Source organism: Polypterus senegalus, chromosome 5 (assembly GCF_016835505.1).
Source record: "Polypterus senegalus isolate Bchr_013 chromosome 5, ASM1683550v1, whole genome shotgun sequence".
Classification (NCBI taxonomy): domain Eukaryota; kingdom Metazoa; phylum Chordata; class Cladistia; order Polypteriformes; family Polypteridae; genus Polypterus; species Polypterus senegalus.
The window spans coordinates 118,510,711-118,523,375 of NC_053158.1; the positions used below are offsets into that span (position 1 = coordinate 118,510,711).

The window sequence follows — 12,665 nt, forward strand, 5'->3', positions numbered from 1 at the left end:
AGCCTAATGTACAAAATAATTTTGGCTAAGGTTACTCAGAGTTTAAAGATGAAGCTGGTCAAAATACCTTTTATGTTTCTGACTTATTGTTTTAAGAAGAAAAACTGCACTTTATGTTGAAATTTTGGTTATTATTTAAAGACAATATCATTCTGAAAATGTACATAAAGTACTTAAAATACCACTTTATTTTTAAGTCTGCCCAATTTTAGCCAGGGATGATATTTTTGTTTCTGTTTTGAATTGAAATGCAGTTTAAAAGCATTTTTTTCAGAAATTAAAAGAGCTTGAGTTTACAATATTCATGTCCATGTCTATTATTTGATTCTGTCGCCCACTAAAACCCTTTTAAACTAAAAAAAACCATTTGCGATTTGGGGCAAATTTTCATGTGTGATTACATACAATTAATCAAGATTAATTATTACACGGCCTCTAATTAATTTGATTAATTTTTTAATCGAGTCCCACCCCTATTGTATATATTTAGATTTATATATACAGTATATATGCATATATGTATGTGTGTGTATATATATATGTGTATATATGTATATATATATGTCTATATGTGTGTGTGTGTGTGTGTGTATATATATATATATATATATATATATATATATGCCAGCAACACTCATGACAATGACAACACAATTACATTGTCAATCATGATACGTTATTATTAAAATGTTTCCTTTTCTTTTTCATTATTTCGTTAACACACTACTTCTCCGCTGCATGAAGCGCGGGTATTTTGCTAGTATACAACTAGCAAAATACCCGCGCTTCGCAGCGGAGAAGTAGTGTGTTAAAGAAGCAATGAAAAAGAAAAGGAAACATTTTGAAAATAACGTAACATGATTGTCAATGTAATTGTTTTGTCACTGTTGTGAGTGATGCGTGTTGCTGTCATATATATATATATACATATATATATATACAGTGGTGTGAAAAACTATTTGCCCCCTCCTGATTTCTTATTCTTTTGCATGTTTGTCACACAAAATGTTTCTGATCATCAAACACATTTAACCATTAGTCAAATATAACACAAGTAAACACAAAATGCAGTTTTTAAATGATGGTTTTTATTATTTAGGGAGAAAAAAAAATCCAAACCTCCATGGCCCTGTGTGAAAAAGTAATTGCCCCCTGAACCTAATAACTGGTTGGGCCAACCTTAGCAGCAATAACTGCAATCAAGCGTTTGCGATAACTTGCAATGAGTCTTTTACAGCACTCTGGAGGAATTTTGGCCCACTCATCTTTGCAGAATTGTTGTAATTCAGCTTTATTTGAGGGTTTTCTAGCATGAACCGCCTTTTTAAGGTCATGCCATAGCATCTCAATTAGATTCAGGTCAGGACTTTGACTAGGCCACTCCAAAGTCTTCATTTTGGTTTTCTTCAGCCATTCAGAGGTGGATTTGCTGGTGTGTTTTGGGTCATTGTCCTGTTGCACCACCCAAGATCGCTTCAGCTTGAGTTGACGAACAGATGGCCGGACATTCTCCTTCAGGATTTTTTGGTAGACAGTAGAATTCATGGTTCCATCTATCTCAGCAAGCGTTCCAGGTCCTGAAGCAGCAAAACAACCCCAGACCATCACACTACCACCACCATATTTTACTGTTGGTATGATGTTCGTTTTCTGAAATGCTGTGTTCCTTTTACGCCAGATGTAACGGGACATTTGCCTTCCAAAAGTTCAACTTTTGTCTCATCAGTCCACAAGGTATTTTCCCAAAAGTCTTGGCAATCATTGAGATGTTTCTTAGCAAAATTGAGACGAGCCCTAATGTTCTTTTGCTTAACAGTGGTTTGCGTCTTGGAAATCTGCCATGCAGGCCGTTTTTGCCCAGTCTCTTTCTTATGTTGGAGTCGTGAACACTGACCTTAATTGAGGCAAGTGAGGCCTGCAGTTCTTTAGACGTTGTCCTGGGGTCTTTTCTGACCTCTCGGATGAGTCGTCTCTGTGCTCTTGGGGTAATTTTAGTCGGCCGGCCACTCCTGGGAAGGTTCACCACTATTCCATGTTTTTGCCATTTGTGGATCATGGCTCTCACTGTGGTTCGCTGGAGTCCCAAAGCTTTAGAAATGGCTTTATAACCTTTACCAGACTGATAGATCTCAATTACTTCTGTTCTCATTTGTTCTTGAATTTCTTTGGATCTTGGCATGATGTCTAGCTTTTGAGGTGCTTTTGGTCTACTTCTCTGTGTCAGGCAGCTCCTATTTAAGTGATTTCTTGATTGAAACAGGTGTGGCAGTAATCAGGCCTGGGGGTGGCTACGGAAATTGAACTCAGGTGTGATGCACCACAGTTAGGTTATTTTTTAACAAGGGGGCAATTACTTTTTCACACAGGGCCATGTAGGTTTGGATTTTTTTTCTCCCTAAATAATAAAAACCATCATTTAAAAACTGCATTTTGTGTTTACTTGTGTTATATTTGACTAATGGTTAAATGTGTTTGATGATCAGAAACATTTTGTGTGACAAACATGCAAAAGAATAAGAAATCAGGAAGGGGGCAAATAGTTTTTCACACCACTGTATTTACACACACACACACATAAACATATATATATACATATCTATACATATACACATATATATATATCTACATATATACACATACTTATACATACACACATACATACATACATACATACACACACATACATACACACACACATATATAAACATATATATACATATACATACATATCTACATATATACACACACAGCTATTTCGCATCAGTGCAATACGCTGCTTGTTAAAACAGATAACTCCCGCTCTTACGTGCAAGTCTGCGTGGATATTATGAACTATCGTATTTGTTCAAGTTCTATTTAAATTTTAAATAGAAGGAATTTTTATTTAGTCGACAGAAATATCTTTGGTAGGAATGGTAAAAACAGACAGGAATATTATTCGTGAATAAATCAACTCAAACCTTAAATAACTTAAAAGAACAAACATTCAAATTTCTTTACTCTTATGTAAATTTATATAAAAAATAAACTTAGATTTTAAATATCCCAAAAGATTTTGCTCTCCATAAAAATATATCCTTTCAAAATTATACAAATTCAAATATGAACATGCTGCATAACAAAACCTGGAAATATAAATAAAATGTGTTCCTTTCAGCAATAACAAATCAAATCATTAAGTTGTCTTTGCTCATATGTCATTTTAGAGCTGGACGCCTGGCATCTATTTTTGGCAACAAGTTTGTTTCTGTTTGGTGTGAGGTTCTGTGTTGTGGAGATTCTCAGGATGGATTGCAGGTGCTCATCAGTGAGGCGACTCCTGTGTGCTGTTTTGTTATTCTTTATCACTGAGAAGAGCTTCTCACACAGATATGTGCTACCAAACATGCACAAGGTTCGAGCCGCATGTAGACGGACTTTTTGTTCTTCAAAGTCACCAAAGCGCCGTGCAAACTCAGTGCGCCGGTTTATCAGCAAAGTGCGATTTGGGAACACCGTAGTGACGACTTGGTTCAACATTACTTGGCAACAGGGAAAGTTGCACTGGTGCATTTGTGTCCCCATAAAAGCAACTTCACTTGAAATCACTTTGTGATTGTGCACGGTAAAACGTCCGCTGAAGTGTCAGATTCTTATTTAATTCTTCTGCTTTCTGTATCTTCTGCATTGCATTCAGGTCTTTCAGCCTCACTGATGAGCACCTGCAATCCATCCTGAGAATCTCCACAACACAGAACTCCCTGATGTTTTGTCTCATAGTGCCGTCTTAGATTAAATTCTGTAATTACAGCCACATTAGCTCCACAAATGAGACACACGGGTTCAGTAAACATATACTCAGCCTCCCATCGGTTTTTAAAGGCTCTATTTTCAGAATCAACTTTTCTCTTCAGCATCGTGTGAGCTAGCTTCGCAATAACTTGCAGCATCATAAGCTAGACTTGATTAACGCGTAAGTGTTCGGCAAGGCAGCTGAAGCGCTGCATTATGGGATCTGTAGTTTATTGTGTTACCAGCGCTTCATATACCCGGGCTTTAATAACAATAATACAGTATATAAAATGATCTCGGGCGGATATAATTACACGCCGGGCGGATGTGGCCTGCCCTTGAGTTTGACACATATGGACTAAATAGAACTTGAAAAGATATATTTTTTCAAATGTGATCGCGCAATTCAGATAGAGTTGACGCACACTACAGCCTGCATGCCTCAATAAGTCATCCTCCCCTCGCTCTTACTTTTTTGCCATTCATCTAATGATTACCCCGAGTATGGCTTTACCAAAACAATCATTGATGGCGAATAAAGTATCCATTATTCGAGTATGTAGATCGGGATATATATATATACATATATATATATACCCGCGTATTGCAGCGGAGAAGTAGTGTGTTAAAAAAGCTATGAAAAAGAAAAGGGAACATTTTAAAAATAACGTAACATGACTGTCAATATACAGTATTTGTTTTGTGAGTGTTACTGAGTGTTGCTGTCATCAAGGATTTGATTATCATTATTTCTTTCAATCAGGTTCGTATTTGTAGGATGTGTTGTGTTCAAGTTACATTCCGTGTTTGTCAATCGCTGTAAAGATAACAGGTTTAATTCATCGATTCGTTTCTTACTGCATCAATAAACAGCTCGTCTTCTTCTTTATCTGAGACCTGACACACTGCATGCACGGGTTTTTTTTACACTGTCTTCCTTTAGCAGGACATTGACTTTTTCCAACGTGTGCTTTGTTTCCGCAGTAGTTGGATTTATGAATATGCTTGTATGTATCAAACGCTTCATATTTTTTGCTGCCTTTTCAATTGTGTAATTTGTTTTGTTCAGCTCTTTGGAACTGTTGCTTTTATCTGTGCACTGCGTCAGTTCACGTGAGCCGTTCGGTGTACATGCATCGAAGGTTCCCAGCTGTGCTGGTGCCATCTCATGCTATGTCCATGGCTGTATTTAATGTTACCTTAGTCCTGGCACTTAAAACTTTCTCTCGCAGTTTCGCTGAGTTTGTGTCAAACACCACCCTGACCATCTCATCTTCCTCTCCATAAGCACAGTCCTTCACCCGTGAATATTTACCCGTGGCAGTTTGCTATTGGATTGCCGCTGACGGACGGCCTTATATGGGTGGGCACTAAATTACAAACGCCAGCGGCAGCCTGTCTATGAACTTAATTTAAAGTGTAGGTTTACATCGTGCTTTGTTTCCGAAGTAGCAGAACTCATGAATATGGTTGTATATGTCACTCGCTCGCTTCTTATTGTTTCGCTGCCTTCTCAATTATATAATGCATGTTTTCTTAAGCGCTTTTTTGAGGTCTTCCTGGTTTTCTATGTACTGCGTGATTACGTGGGAGGCGTGATGATGTCACACGAAACTCCACCCCCCACGGCGTTGAAGCTCATCTCCATTACAGTAAATGGAGAAAAACTGCTTCCAGTTATGACCATTACGCGTAGAATTTCGATATAAAACCTGCCCAACTTTTGTAAGGAAGCTGTAAGGAATGACCCTGCCAAATTTCAGCCTTCCACCCACACGGGAAGTTGGAGAATTAGTAATGAGTCAGTGAGTGAGTGAGTCAGTGAGTGAGTGAGTGAGGGCTTTGCCTTTTATTAGTATAGATAACTTATCCCCACCTTCCCTTCTATATCTAGAAACCCAGGCAATTAGATGTAGTAAAATGACAAGCAGGAGTTAAGTTACACATAATATAATGTATTATTGATAATATTCATAAATAATAACAATATGCAAAGTACATTTGAATATTGGCAACCATACAACCTGATTAAATGGTGATGTGTAGTTTCAGGTGGCACACAGACTTGTTAGTTACTTAAAAATGTCTCTAGTTCATTTGTGGTCAGCTTTCAGCCACATGTCAGTTTCAATATGGCTGCCAAACTCTGCTCTTCATTGTGTTGTCCTTTCCTTCATCAGATGTTAGTAAGAGAGATGCTTCTTCATCATAAGAGGTTAGTTAGAGAGATAGTGTGAGGTTGAGTGAGTAAATTTATAGATGTTCTCTCGAACCCCTAGAGCCAACAGGACGTCATGGTACTTAAAAACTTTTGATCCAAGCCAATTCCAAACAGCCATACTTCAGACCAATGGGGGAACAGAAAACATCTTCACACCTGCCATCCCCCAAAACCATTTGTAGAGCTAAAGTTTACCAATTTGGCAGCCTGGCTTTGTGTGGGAGTTGAGAGACTTCAGAGAAACATTTACCAAACTTGTTTCAGGCACTTCCCCCAACTCTGTCGTAAAATTCAAAGAGACCCATTCCTGTTGGGGTTGTAAACATGAATGCTTCTCACTAATGTAACACTAAATTACATTGCTTTGCCTAAATTACAAATAAAGACATACAAAATATGTATCAAGTTATATGGAAAATCTTACATCTCAACACAAAGAAAATTGAGTACAGTAAATTTTGAACTTGTTTGGAAAAATTGACTGCCCACAACATTACAATAAATGTATATATGTTTGCTCACCCAGTTGTGAATAGATGTTCCATATCGAAAATTGTTTTGCTTACAAAGGTTATCAATGTGCCTGTACTGATATGCCATTTGGATTTGTGCTACAGTAGAATTTTCCTGGCCTTTATGGGCTCTTAGCAGACATGGGCAACCTATAACCAATCAAATGTTATGCTTGCTATATTAGGTAATTTGAGGCTGATATTCAATGACAGACAATGAGGCCAGACGTTATGTTAACTGCACAGTAGGCTTTTTTACTAAGGACGTTTTCAGTAACCACTTGTCCAAGATATCTCTTAACCCCACTCTGGTGCCCCCTGCTGCCTGGGAATACTACCAATCATTGTTACATTTATTTCAATACATAACATTTCCCTCCCACCTATTTATAAAACCACAAAGAATAAACAGTCAAAATGAGCAAAACTACTATAACAAAGGTTTAGTTCACTGCCACATATCAAGAATGGAGCAGTTCTGCTTGAAGGTAACTATTTACATAAATACATTGTACTGTTTCAACTACTTTATAACATTTAAAGATTTAAACGATCTGGAGGCTTAGATACTCGCAAAGGATAACGTCTGCCACTGCTCTCTATAGGTGAAGTTGGAGGTGCATATGTCTGAGGTTCACTAGTTTGAGGAACCATGACTGGAATGACCGAGCCTTCTCCCACAGGGTTATGCCCTGCATCGACTGAAATATTCTCTGTTACTGATGACATTGTTACCAAGTTGGAAGAAGGTGTCTCTTCTGGCTGTGTGACCTGTGGAACACTTCCATTTGCTCAGTTGAGTAGTAACTGGTCTGCATGCCGTTTCCAATCTTCAGCATCCCCAACTTTTACACTGTAGGAGACTGGTCCCAGCTGAGAGGTTACCACTCCAGGTGTCCACTTTTCTTCCCTTCGGTAATCCCGGACCAACACTGGGTCACCCACATTAAATTGTCTGGATTTCCAGTTACTGTGCAACAGCTGAACATCTTGAGACTGACTCACTGTAGAAGCCACATTTGGTTTAAGCACATCTAGACGTGAACGTAATTTGTGACCTATAAAAAGCATAGCTGGAGATCCCTTTGTTGTAGCATGTGGAGTATTGCGATATGAGAGTAAAAACGTGTCTAGTCTTTGCTGTACTGAAGCCGACCCTTTTGATGTCTTCAAAGCTTGTTTGAAAGTTTGCACAAAGTGTTCTCCAAGCCCAATGGTAGCTGGATGATAGGGAGCAGTTCGTATATAATATGGTTGTTTTTCATAAAATATGCAAATTCTTCAGAAATGAACTGTGGACCATTGTCACTAACAAGGACTTCAGGTATACCATAGCGACTAAAAAGTGTCCTCATGACATGAATAGTCTTACTAGTTGTGACACTATCCATTAGTTGAACCTCAGCCCATTTTGAGTGGGCATCGACTACTACTAAGTACAAATGGCCTTCATAAGGCCCAGCAAAATCAACATGAATTCTCTGTCATGGCCCACTTGGCCATATCCATGGGTGAAGGAGCACAGGGCTTGGAAAATTTTGAACACGCTGACATGACTGGCAGTTGTGTACTTGTTGCTCAATCTGGTTGTCGATCCCTGGCCACCAAACATAACTGTGTGCCAAAGACTTCATCCTCACTATACCTGGGTGGCTGACATCTAGCTCTGACAAAACACGAGGGCGTAATTTAGGGGGCACAATTACTCTGCTCCCCCACATCAGACATCCTTGTTGTACGGTAAGCTCCATTTGTCTGTTGATGAAAGGCTGTAACTCATCATTATCCCCCAATTGTTTATGAAAATGTCCCAGCAACACCATATCCATTAGTTTAGACAACGTAGGGTCCAACATGGTCTCTCTACGAATTTCTGCACTACTTACTGGTAGTAATTCCATTTGTTTTATGTAAAAAAGGTCAACTGTGTTCTGGCTCTCCTTATGTTTGATTAGTAAAGGCAAATGAGAAAGCCCATCAGCATTGGCATTGAGAGCAGCCTTCTTATATTCTATGGTGTAATTGTGGGCTGCTAATATTAATGCCCACCTCTGCATTCTGGCAGCTGCCATAGACAGTACCCCTTTCTCTGGGCTAAAGATTCTTGTCAGTGGCCGATGGTCTGTGAAGAGAGTAAATTTCCGTCCATATAGGTATTGATGAAACTTCTGACCCCAAACACTATCCCAAGAGATTCTCGCTCAATCTGTGCATAGTTCTGTTCAGCCTTACTCAGTGTTCTGGATGCAAAAGCGATTGGTTTCTCTTCTCCATTGGGAAAGACATGGGAAATGACAGTTCCCACACCATATGGAGAAGCATCACAAGCCAGGTGGATGCTTAGTTGTGGATCGTAGTGTGTTAGGACATTTTGAGACAGCAACTTTTCGTTAGCTTTCTGGAATGCAGATTTACACCAATACCAGCGTTTGTCTTTGCAAAGCAGCTCATTTAATGAGGTCAAAATGGTTGCAAGATTGGGTATGAATTGCCCATAGTAATTAATGAGACCAAGGAAAGATCTCAGTTTAGTTACATTATCGGGGGCTAGAGCCTCAAAAATAGCTCTAACCTTTTCAGGTGACTTGTGCAGTCCTGCTGCATCAATTTTATGACCTAGGTACTCCAAGGTCTCCTTGAAAAATTCACATTTTTCTTTTTTCAATCAGCCCAATACTCTATCCAGATTCTGCAGGTGCTCTGCATCATTACAGCCTGTCACAAATATATCGTCCAAGTAACAATGCACATTGGAAAGGCCTTGTAACACCTGATCCATCGCCCGTTGGAATATGGAAGGTGCTGAAGCAATCCCAGATGATTATAGCAGAACAACCCCTTTTGGGTATTGATGGTAAGCAGTTTACGTGATTGTTCCTCAACCTTTATCTGTAGGTAAGTCTGTGCCAAGTCCAATTTGCTGAAACGCTGTCCCCCAACTAATGAGGCGAACAAGTCTTCAATGTGTGGAATTGGACAGTGTTCCACACAAATGGCCGGGTTTAAGGTCACTTTAAAATCACCACAAAGCCTCACAGAACCATCTCTCTTTACAACCAGCACCACAGGAGTGGCCCACTCACTATACTGCATAGGTGACAGCACACCTAATTCTAGCAGGCGGGACAGCTCACCCTCTACTTTGGATCGCAGAGCATAGGGTACAACACGAGCATGTCAGAACTTTGGCTTATGTTGCGGTTTCAAAGAAATGACTGCTTCAATGCCCTTCATTGTCCCCAGATCTTTACTGAAAACTGCAGCATGTTTTTGTATTATGTCTTTCAAAGTAACTTGCTGTACTGACTTAATCTCTTGCCAATTCAATTTAATTCTTCTGAGCCACTCCCTACCAAACAGAGGTGTATAATTTCCTTTGATAACATATAATGGAAGGACAGCTAACTGTTTGTTCAAAGTAACTTTCACATTAATAACTCCTTCAGGGGATATTGGTTCCCCAGTGTAAGTCTTCAAAACTAAATCAGTTGTCTCAAGAGGCACGTGGCTCAGTAATTTCTTGTATAGTTTTATTGAAATTAATGACACTGCTGCCCCAGTGTCCAACTCCATCTCTACTTATGTGCCTTCTATTTTAGGTTTCACAGTAATGTGTGACTTCTTCCCTTCTTGGATCAGCTTATGTAAGGCTAATTCTGTGTCAGTTTCATTACCTGACGCTTCACTGGACACATCCTGCAATAAAACGCGATTTACAGGTCTCTTTTTAGGATAATCCGATCGCCGTTGTGACTTTCTTTTATACTGTGCTCTCTCCTCACTCCTTATAAATTCCTTCTGTTTACATTCTCACGCTGCGTGGCCCTTCTTACCACAGTTATGGCAATCCTGATCTTTATACCAACAATCACTGTCACGGTGATTAACTCTTCCGCATCGTTTGCATTTCCTTATCTTATCTGAAACCGATAGCTCATTCACTTTTAAAGATCCACAAAGCTGCTGCGATTCGCGTGCCACCATCTCCATGGCAATTGCGATTTCGACTGCTTTTTTATAGGTCAACGCTACTTCAGTTAACAGTCGTTTCTGTATCGCTTCGTTATTTAGTCCATAAACAAATCGATCACGCAATGCTAAGTAAGCGCCAAATTCACAGTGCTCAGACAGTTTCTTTAAGACAGCAACATATTGTGAAACCGACTGCCCCTCCACTTGGTTCCTTTTGTGAAAGCGAAACCTTTCTGTTATCACCAAAGACTTTGGAGAAAAATGCTGCTGTAGCACTGCTTTAATCTGGTCAAATGTTTTGTCCTTTGGTTTCTCCGGTGCTAAAAGACTACATAGCAAGCCATAAGTCGTACGTCCAATTACACTTAACAGCACCGGCACCAGTTTGTCCTTCCCAATACTATTAGCTAATGCAAAGGTTTCGAAAACGCTCAATATATGTGGTCCACTGCTCTATATTTTCATCAAAATCGTCCATGTGCCCCAGCATCACAGCCAGTTTTTATATAAATATACTGAATAAAAACTCCCGCTGCAGTCATAAACAGACGTACTCACGCACTGGGAATCAACTTTATTCTTGTCGCCAGCTTGCTATGTTAGGTAATTTGAGGCTGATATTCAATGACAGACACTGAGGCCAGAAGTTATGTTAACTGCACACTAGGCTTTTTTACTAAGGACGTTTTCAGTAACCACTTGTCCAAGATATCTCTTAAACCCACTCTGGCTCCCCCTGCTGCCTGGGAATACTACCAATCATTGTTACATTTATTTCAATACATAACAATGCTTACTGTGCCTATAAAAAATAACAGGTGTGTAAGTCTGAAATTAAGCTGTTTGTCACTTAAATATCTATTTTAATATTAAACTTATTTAATGCTAATTATGTATGTAGTTTTAATTATGTTTGATTCTTGTAACACCTATGATGTAATTGTTTGTCAAACATTCACTGTCTATATGCTATTTACAATAACAATTTTGCTATGCCTTTCATCTTCAAAAGGTCAGCAGACCAGATGCTTTTATGTGTTCCCAAGGCACGATGCAAACTCTGAGGTGATCAATCTTTTTCAGTTGCAACCCCAAAACTCTGGAACGATTTGCCGTTGCAGGTTAGGCAGGCTCCTTCGCTAGCTCCATTTAAAACATTTTTTAAAACACATTTTTACTATCTGGCTTTTAACCGAGTATGAGATGTTGGCTAAATGTATACTTTTTATTAAGAATCTCTTCAGTTCTTTGTGTTTATGTGTTTCTGTTTCATTTACCCTTTGGTTTTGTGTGTCTGATATGCTGGGTTTTTATTGTACAGCACTTTGGTCAGCCTTGATGTTGTTTTTAAAGTGCTTTATAAATAATTAAATAAAATAAAAAGAACTTTTCCAACTCAATTTGACATGAAAAGATTAATTGTAAAATAACACACAAATTTCATACATAATTACATAAATCATTAACAACAGTAATAACTAACTGAAATGCTGTTCAACTAAAAAATGTTTAATCAATAAATATTGTTAAAGTTTAAAACTCAAAAACTGAGCAAAGAGTGTACATTGCCTATCAAAAAGTGATTTTTAAAAATTTACTCAGCATTATTCCTAAACTTCTGGCCCTTACATTTTATATAAAATAATTTAGATTTATAGAAAATACAGAGGAAAATGTTGACAGCACTTTTGTTTAACTTAAATTCTATTATAAATTAAAGTAAATGAATTTCAAATTAAAGAAGAAACATAACACACACTGGCAATGTGCTATGTGTCGTTTAGCGCTCTAGTAAAATATTGCTGTCTCTGTATTTTACACTGACAACGTCAGCATAGTTACATTCCACTGGAATCTTTCATTGCTTCATATACATCATTTACATTGCACCATACAATATTAAACATATTATTTTATATACATTCTATAATATATAATTTCAAGTTATAATTAAAATATACTTTCTAATGATGCTTGGTAAGCATTACATTACAATAGTTTTTAGCAAAATAATGATTTTCTAGCATTAATTTAATTGCAACATTATAATTGTAGATTAACTTGTTTATTGTTCATATGTTAATGTAACTGATACACACTGGTTTTGAAAGATTAATTCACCAAAGGTTTAATTCAGGAAATTAAAGCAGAATGTACATTGTCAAATTACCTGAATTACTAGGAATAGC

The 12,665-nt window shown here is 38.1% G+C and overlaps 1 pseudogene; it reads right to left on the reverse strand.

Moving 5' to 3' along the window:
* Positions 1 to 7,673: 7,673 nt before the first annotated feature.
* On the reverse strand, positions 7,674 to 9,681 carry LOC120529894 (annotated as a pseudogene).
* Between the last annotated feature and the right edge of the window lie 2,984 nt (positions 9,682 to 12,665).